Source organism: Sminthopsis crassicaudata, chromosome 1 (genome assembly GCF_048593235.1).
Source record: "Sminthopsis crassicaudata isolate SCR6 chromosome 1, ASM4859323v1, whole genome shotgun sequence".
NCBI lineage: Eukaryota > Metazoa > Chordata > Mammalia > Dasyuromorphia > Dasyuridae > Sminthopsis > Sminthopsis crassicaudata.
In genome coordinates this window covers 485,843,263-485,853,199 of record NC_133617.1, presented here as the reverse complement: position 1 = coordinate 485,853,199, position 9,937 = coordinate 485,843,263, and positions in this window count along the sequence as shown.

Here is a 9,937-nt window from a genome sequence, read left to right as displayed (position 1 = left end):
TAGGGGACATGAGGAAGCAGAGAAAGAACATGAGAGTTATGAGGTCTTAGGAATTTTGCTGAATCACCTTTTGGTATCTTGGCTTGAGCAGCTTTAGTCTCTTTAGCCCAGACCTTCCTTGTCTGCTAAATGAAATGCAATTACAAGCTCACTCTCTGATGATACCTGTCAACTGGAGCCTTGGGCCCGGCTCTAATGCAAAGGGACGCCCTGGATCAATCATCTTCTCTACCCCCCAATCCAGCTCTGGAGCACTCTACGATGGGCCACCCTGGGCCTATGCTATCTAGAGACCTGATTTTCCTGTAAGCCTGCTCAGCGATTCTCCTTGGCTACCAAGAATTGTCTACTGCTTACTAGGCTCTATCTCTCTCAGGTCAGCAGGGCCTGGCCAGATTGAGGAAGCCTGGGGAGGTTGCAGGTTTGGAAAACAGAACCAAAGGCAAGCTCAAAAGCCGCCAAGGAACAGAGAGTTTAGGAACCTCAGAAGGGTTTTGGAAGGGAAACTACACTGTTCCTCTTTCTTCTGGGCAGTTCCTCATGCCTGAATTAGGCTCCCCCCTTTTTTTCCCTGCCTGTTTATGATAGTTGACTTTCATGTACTGCTTTAAAGTTTGCAAAGCACTCTGTTACCACTATCTCCTGAGAGCAGGGATTTTTAACCTGCAGTCTGTGGGAAAAAAAAAAATTAGTAATTATATTTAAATGTAATTGGTTTTCTTTGAAATCCTAGGTATTTTGTTTTATGCATTTAAAAAACTAATTCTAAAATGGGGACTGCCAAAAGTATACATGACCCAAAAAAATATACTGTTATATTCATTTTACAGATGAGAAAACTGAAGCCCACAGGAATGAATTTGTCCTTAGATAGTTACTCTGAGAGTGGGATTTTCAATCCACTTCTTGACTCTCTAGCCCTTCTCTGCCATGTTGCCCCTCTCATTCATTCTCCTCCTCCATGAGGTTGTCCCTGAAATTAGCATATGTATCTCCCATTTTGGCATTTGATCCTATCCTGTCTGATGTACTTTGTTCCAAGTAGATGCATTTTATTCTCCCTCTTTAGCCAAATTTAAGCTATTCAAGGGCAGGACCCCTGTCTCAGAACTTACTGCAGCACTTAGCACAGTGTCTCATATCTAGCAGATACTCAATAAATATTTATTAGTTGAGTTATATGGTTTTTCTCCCTCAAATATTACCTCATATAGCTTCCATCACCCATACCAGACAAGCTCCAGGGCTCTGGTCCAGGGCTACGAGCCCACAATCCCTTCCTGTAGTTGGACTGACGTTGCTCATATCACTCTTCACAAGAGCTGGCAGGAGCCATATGCCTATTACAAGAAGACTACTCAGAATAGTCAGAGATCACCAGAGCAAGCCTAGGAAAAAAATATCATGGGCTATTTTATCTTTGGCTTATCATAGCTCTGGAGCTGATCAGGTAGGATGCTAGAGAACCCTTTGGAAATGGATCCCAAGAGAGCTGGTCTGCAAAACATGCACCGAGCCCTCTTACATCGTCGTGTTTACTGTTCTGCCCAAAGTGTCCAAGCGGAAGAGAATCCATATGTTCCAAGGAAAGTTGGTGGGAACATAAAACAGAGAGGGAAGAGCGTGTGAGCTGAGTTGACACTCTGTTAATATGGCACATATCTGGGTGAAGCTACAAAATACAAAGGAACTGTGGTCATTTCAAACCCAATTGTCTGAAATTTCATTTAACAAAGAATCACAATCAACTTTGTGACTCCTGTGGCTCATATACAATGCATTATAAACATACCCAATGAGTTGAAATATCTCCTGTCATTTAAATAAAGTTTTTACATATTTAGAGTCTGGGGAGTAGGTGTATTATCTGAGAATCTATATATTTCTTCCAAATTTCTCTATATAAGCACAGGTTTAACCAGCTAAATTTCAGCCCCTTGAGGCAAAGCCCTGTCACCTTGGCCTAGTAATAGCTCTGATTTGTAAGCTCCTCTTGTTCAATTAGTTTCATGGGTCAGCATCCCTTCTGGTGAGGTCAAGGTAATAGAACTGTCCCACCTTAGCCCAATTAGCATCTTCCAGATCCATGGCTACATTTTGTACAGTTTTTTAAGTAAGTAAGTAAGGTTACACTGATTAAGAAAGCCCTTAGCTAGAGTCAGAGGACAAAGATTCAAATGTTGTCTGTGATGTTACCTCCCTGATCCTCCAGTTAGTCATCTGTTAGACTAGACGGTCCCTATGGTTCAATTCTAGATTTATGATCCAGGGGAGAGAGAATATGGAGAGTGCAATGTCAAACCACTCTCATTTCTGGAGAAATTACTTGAAGTATAAGTTCCACTGGTATGTCAGAAGATTCATCTTGGAGGGCACCTTCACTTGAAATGCTGGCTAATATCATGGAGTAAATAAAGTTAGTTCTCTTCATGGTTTCCTCAAAGTCTTATTCCTAATTTGTGGTAGAAAACACCCATCTCCTAGAGAGTTTGGAATGGCCTGTTCATCTCTTTGAAAAGACTAACTCAGGGTTTTTCTTCCCTCACAACAACCCCAGCTTCCCGACCCCTACTTCTAAAATTCCTTCTTACCTCCCGATTCTTTCATGTTCTCAATGTCTGATCAGAACAATTTCCTAAATTCTTCTCAGCTTGGAGTATTAACTTATTGGAACCCAATGAAAGAGGACTTTTTTTGACTATATCTCAGGGAAACAGAAGACCTAACAATACTGTATTTCAGTGAATATCTCCAGAATCAGAATTATTGCACAGATAACATGATAGATTACTTTACTGCATTAAGGAAAGGAGAAAATCATGAATTTTAAGCTGGAAAGGACTTTAGAACAGGGGTATGCTAGTAAATATTTAACAATCAATTCTTTAAAAAAAAAAAAGATACAAAAGTGACACACTTTTAAGTTTCAGCTAAATTATTAACATTTTCTTCATCATTTTTAAAAATCTAGACAATCAAAAACAATAAAACAAGCTTTGTTTTATAGCATTTGCTTTCTGAGGTGCAAATGTTCATACTAAAAATTTAACAGCTGTCTCTATCAAGGTGAGCTTTTTCCAGAGCTTGTCCAACTCCATTTTAATAAGTGAGAAAACCAAGGCCCAGGGAAATTCAGTGATTTGCCCAGAAACAATAAAGTAGCTAAGCAGAGATTTGAACCTGGAACCTTCTCAAACTAAGACTAACACTCTTTTTAAGAGACCACATTTACCCTTTCAAGGTAGGCAAGAAAAATAGGATTTGTTCAAGCAGAGGATTTATAATATAGTATGGGTGACATTGCCCAAAGAGGCCTGGGATTGGCTTTAAAAAATCAGGGATAGTGGGACCATAGGAGAAAGGGAAAGCTAGACTATAAACTCCATGATTTTTGCTTTGTTCATGGGATTTCCCTTCTCTTTAAAATGCTTCTCCTCTCTGCCCTGAAAATTTCAGCAATCCTTCAAGGCCTGACAGAAATCCTATCCGAGGGCCTATACTAAAATCCATGCAGCCACTCCAGACTACTTCTCCTTTAAAATTCTATCGCATAACGTAGTCCTCTATCAATATTTGTTGATCGATTGGTCATAACTGTTAAATTTGTTCTGCAGATTACCCGGTAGGGCAGTAGTCACATTTAGACCCTCAGCCCATGACCTACTTCTAAGGTCTCTTCTAACTCTGATATTCTGTGAACTTTACCATTCTGATTATGACTAGTGAATTGCTCTTCCCTAGATCCCTCCCCATAAAAATAAAATAAAAATAAAAATCCTGCTACAGTAATCTAGAGCCCAGCTTCTTAAACTGTGGTTCATGACCCTATATGGGGTTTCTTGACTGAATGTTGTTGTCCTAAAATTATGATTTATTATCAATAAATGTTTGATTTGTATACCTATTTTAGATATCTACATATCCAGGGTTATGTAAAAAATTTTCTGGCAAAAAAGGGTCATGAGTGGAAGAAGTTTAAGAAACCCTGGTCTAGGGTAGATTGGGGATGAGAAGACAAAGGGGATTGCAGCAGGAGAGGGTGGGGCTAGGCAGAAAGCTCTGGGCTTGTTTTCTTCTCTTAATAAGGGCCTGGGAAGGAAGTCAGATTGTGAGAGACAGAAAGAAGAGGAACAAAATATTGAGCTGTGTGCAGGAAGAAACAGCAATCCTCTGCCCCACCCCTAGTCCCCATGACCACATTAAAATACTGAATTCACCCTAGTTTCTCAGGAGTTTGAAGATAAAACTGTAAGAAATAAAATAAAACTCAATCAATAAATTAACGTAAATAAATGAATTTATTTTCCTCTCCCCCAAATATCTTGCCCTTGACTCTAACTGAACATTCAGGAACTGCCAACAAAGGAGATGAAGGAAAAAAGTAAGATCTTTTCAAAACTACCCCACAAGAGTAGATTTGAGAAAATATACCTCCTGCCTCTCTTTGCAGAGGAGAAAAATTGTGTATCTAGAATATTGCATGCATTGTCAGATTCAGTAGCTGTACTCATGAGTTTTATTGAATTTCTTTTTTTCCACTTTTCTTTTTTATTCTCAGAAATTGCTTATAAGAGCTTCCTATCTGGGGAGAGGAAGGGAAAAGCTGTATGTACTTGGAAATGAGGGCTATGTAAAAATGAAAAATATCAACTAAAAATATGACTTTTTTTTGGAAAAAAAAAACCAGTTGAAAAAAAACATCCTAAAAGAAGTGACACCATCACGCTCTCCCCTGGTCATTTTCTAATGGGAGAAATGGGTTTTCCCCCTTGGGCAGCTTTTCTTAAGTTATGGTTTCTCTCAATAAATCTCTATTGACATTCTTCTCCCCCAGAGGAATTGGACAGATAAATCTCCGCCTGGTAAGTACCAGGGTCTAACAGGGGCTTTTTAGCAGCTGGGTGCCCCAGCAGAGAATGCAATCAGGGCGAGCCTTTTCCAGGATGGAAAGCTTTGTAGCACAGGGGAGGGGGATGGGAAAGTACCTTACTGGAGGGAGAAAGCTGTCCTTTGCTGTCAGGATTAAAACAGGAAAAGGAAACTCAGCAAGGCCTGGAACAGAACTGGGCAGGCTCAGCCTATTTCACAGGACCTGTTCCAGACTGGCTCTAGGGAGAAAGGGTGCTTGCCAAGAGGATGTCACAGCTAGCTAGACCAAAGGGTCTGTCTGTTCTTAAGATAACACGGGAAAGCCTTAAATTAAAGTAGGAACTAACACATGGCTGGTTATTAGCAATTGGCTTAGATTACATAACTTATAGGGGAATGTTTACTGGAAAGTGTCATATCACAACAAAAGGCATCAATATAAGTATTTATTTATTTATTTTAGAAGTAAAGCTTTTTATTTACATTGCATGGGTAATTTTTTAGCATCGACAATTGTAAAACCTTTTGTTCCAAATTTTCCCCTCCTTCCCCTCACCCTTTCCCCTAGCTGGCAGGTTGACCAGTATATGTTAGATATGTTAAAGTATATGTTAAATCCAATATATGTATACATATTTATACAGTTGTCTTGCTGCACAAGAAAAATCAGGTCAAGAAGGAAGAAAAAAAAAACTGAGAAAGAAAACAAAATGCAAGAAAATAACAACAGAGAGAGAGAATGCTCTGCTGTGGTCTACACTCAGTTCCCACAGTTCTCTCCCTGGATGTAGATGGCTCTCTTCATCACTGAACAATTTGAACTGAATTGGATCCTCTCATTGCCAAAGAGAACCACGTCCATCAGAATTGAACATCATAGACTTGTTGTTGCCGTGTACAATGATCTCCTGCTCGTTTCACTCAGCATCAGTTCATGTAAGTCTCTCCTGGCTTCTCTAAAATCATCCTGCTGGTCATTTCTTACAGAACAATAATATTCCATAACATTCATATACCACAATTTACTCAGCCATTCTCCAATTGATGGGCATCCACTCACTTTACAATTTCTGGCCGCTACAAAGAGGGCTGCCACAAACATTCTTGCACATACAGGTCCCTTTCCCTTCTTTAAAATCTCTTTGGGATATAAGCCCAGGAGAAACATAGGCATCAATTAAAAAACAAAACAAAACAAAACAAAAACACCTAACTTCTCTGGGAACCACCGTAGTATAATAGAAAACAAAAGAGAACACTGATTTGATATCAGAGAATCTAGGTTGGAATCTCAGCTCTACCACTTAGTACCAGAGGGACCTTAGCCAAGATAGTTTGTGCCTCAGTTATCAAGATCTGTAAAATGACCAGGTTAGATTAGATATCTCAAAAAAATCTCAACTTATAATTCTATTTAATATATTTTATTTTCCTAGTTACATGTAAAATAATTTTTTTGCATTTAAAAAAATACTTTAAGTTCCAGATTCTCTCCCTTCCTCCCCATTCCTACTTCCCTTTAAGAAAGCATATATAAAGTTATGCAAAACATTATCATAAGTCATGTTGTGAAAGAAAACGTAGATCTCCCCCTGCCAAAAAAATAAACCTCTCAAGAAAAACAAAATTAAAAAAATAAAGAGGATGCTTCAATCTGTATTCAGACACAATCAGTTCTTTCTCTGGGTATGGATAGCTCAATCTGTAATTCTCTGTTCTTAAGACTTAGACATATAAAATCATGACTGGAACTGGGAAGTGACCTTGAGAGCCAGGGGTAAGCAGACCTAGATCCAGAAAGTTGAATTCCTCCTGTGGGTTTAGAAAGAAGTTCCTTGGGAGAAATAATCACCTTACTTTCACATTTATATCCCCAGCATCTAACATAGAACTTGCACACAATAAATAATAAAATGGCTATTGATTGATATCTCTAGATTTTAGGGAAGGGAAATCTAACAAATCTAAGAAGTGCAGTGGTATAAGGGTAGATAGAATATCAGACCTGAAATCAGCAAGATTCACCTTTCTGTGTTCAAATTTGGCCTCAGATACTTACTAAACTGTACATATGTGATCCTGGGCAAATCATTTAACTCTGCCTCAGTTTCCTCGTCTGTAAAATGAGCTGGGAAAGGAATGGCAAACCACTCCAGTATCTGGCAAGAAAACCCCAAATAGGATCACAAAGAGTCAAAAATGACTGAATAACAAACAACAAAATAGTATGAGATTTTTTTCTCCTTTTTGATCTGATTTTTCTTGTGCGGCATGATAAATATGGAAATCTATTTAGAAGAATTGTACCTGTTTAACCTATATTGTATTACTTGCTGTCTAGGGGAGGAAGGAGGTAGGGAGAGAAAAAAATAAATTCAACATATCCAAAAAAAACCCAACAATATAATATGAGATCTAAAGGTCAGGAAGCTTGGGGTTATCATAGGATTATAGAGATAAAGCCAGAAGGATGCTTGGGACTCACATAATCTAGAGATGAGGAAATGAAGGCCCAGGAGGATTAAGGTTCTTGTCATATAGAGCATAAGTGGCAAGGATGGTTTTGAACTGAGACTTCCCACAGCCAGTAAATTTTCTCCTAGACTCACCGTATTCCCTGCCTGGAATTTTTAAATTTCCTTTTACTTGGGAGTAAGATCCCTGAAGCCAGGGGTCCCATTTTGCTTCTGGAACCCCACCAAGGTCTTTCAGAAGGCAAGCACAGGGCCATGTTAGTCAAGCATCTTGGTCTCTGACCAGAGAGGGGCCAAAGAAAGAACGCCCCACTAGAGGGAGCCTTCGAGGCACAGATCCCCCTGCAGCCTTACACTAGAGACCGGGCCTGCTTTGGCCCAGCCTGGCCTTCCTCACCCATCTGCTTCCCCTCAGGCTCAGCTATGAATGGTATGCTCTCCTTTCATTTCTGAGTCCGGGGATCACTCTCTTTCTTTCCCCCTTTTTGTCCCCTCATCCCTCTCTTCGAATCTCCTGATCTTTCTTCTCTCTCTCACTTTCTCTTTCTCCCAATCTCCTTCCTCTTCTTTTTTCATAGAAAATCATAGAATGTTAGAAGAGACATTAGAAGAGACTTTTCCTTTTGCAGAGGAGAATAAGGAGGCCCTAAAAGGGGAAGATCCAAGCACTAGGACCTGTTTTTTGACCCTCCAGCCAGGGTTCTTTCTCCAAGCACTCTCAGTGCTTGTATTGGAACAGAATTCAGCCCCACTTCTGATTTTTACTTAAACTTTCTAAGACTCAGTTTCCTCCTCTATAAAATGAGATCTTTAAAGTCTCTTCCAGGCCTGCATCTACAATCTTTTCATTATCTTCTCTCCTTTCTCCTCCTTCCCCCTCCCCTCTCCTGAATAACCCTCTTCACTTTTCCATCCAGACAAGTCAACTACATTTAGCACAGCTATTTGTAGATGTTCCTGGAGGGTTAATTCTCAAGTAACCCACTCTTCAGCGTTTGACCCAGAGAAATATTCTGGCCTGAAGGAAGTGGGGAGAGACAATGTCAGTCCATCTGCCCTTAGTATGAATAGCCTGTGTTTGTGGTCCCCAGTCAGATGAAGTTACAAGAGGATCAGTCACTGCCCAGCAATTTGGTGCCTCGAGGCCTAAGTGCTTTTGGAAGCAGTTACTTCATTATGAGCCATTCCAGGGTTTAGAGGGTGGGGAGATGGAGTGGGGCTTTTGAGAGTCTGCACAGTTTTTGCAGATTTTAAGTGGCTTTTCAGGCTCGAGGCCTGATCTGCAATCATGCAGGAGGAGAGGGTGTTTCCAAGGGCTTTTCTTGTCCTAAATCACCTACATTTGATGCCTGTCCCTCTGATACTCACAGATATGGCCTGTTCAGTGATGAGAGGGAATAGGAAAGGAATGGAGGGTATCTCCCTGTTTTTTTTGTAGGCAGCTGACAGATTCAGCAATAATATCACAGGTTTCTTCTTGCTGAACTTGTCACCTCTGAAGGTTGGGAAGCAAGAGAAGGCCTGAGTCTCCTTCCCTAGAAAGAGACCAACTGGCTCCTGAAAACAGCCTATCTGGAAGCTGGGGAATGACTTTCCTGTGATTCTTCCTAAACCTAACTAGGCCTCCGTGCTTAATAATTTGTGCTTAATAAGTACTCAATGAACTCTTTTTAATTAAAGCTTTTTATTTTCAAAATATATGCATGGATAATTTTTCAACATTAACCCCTGCAAAATCTTGTGTTCCAATTCCCCTATCCTTTTCCCCACCCCTTCTCCTAGATGGCAAGTTATCCAAAATATGTTAAACATGGTAAAAAATATATATATGTTAAAAACAATGTATGCATACTCAATGAACTCTTGTGGTAAAACAGGCTCAATAAATATTTGATTCCATCAGTAATCATCATCATCATAAAAGCTAGTTATGGTATGTGAATGAAATAGAATACTATTTTGTTGTAAGAAATGATGAAAGGATTGATTTCAGAGAAATCTGGGAAGATTTGCATAAATGGATACAGATTGAAGTGAGCAGAGCAAAGAAAACAATTTATACAATAACAATATGAAGACAAATAACTCCATGATCAACAATAACTTCAGAGGATTTAGGGATTCAGAATAACCCATATATTTTTTGGACATGGCCAATGTGAAAATTTGTTTTGCTTAATTATGCATATGTGTTAAAAGAATTTTGTTTTATTTTTTCCAAAGGGAAAGGGAGGTGGGAGAAAGAGAAAATGGATTCTTGTTCCTTGAAAAAAAAAAAAATATATATGTATATATATATATATATATATATATATGTATATAAAATTAAAAAAAAAAAGAATGTAAGCTCTTTGAGAACAGGAACTGGATTTTAGTGTTTCTTTGTATCCTAGCACTTAGTAACATAGGAAGTATGTAATAAATACTTGTTGACTTGAAAAAAATTTGGCCTCTCAATCTCTTTGAAAGAGACAGATAACGAGTAAAAAGCATGAGAAAGAGAACAGAACGTATGAAAACAGGATTAAAAAAGAGAAGACCCGGGAGGAGCCTGAGAGAGTAGTGAAAAGGGTGTGTCATGGAACGGAGAAGAG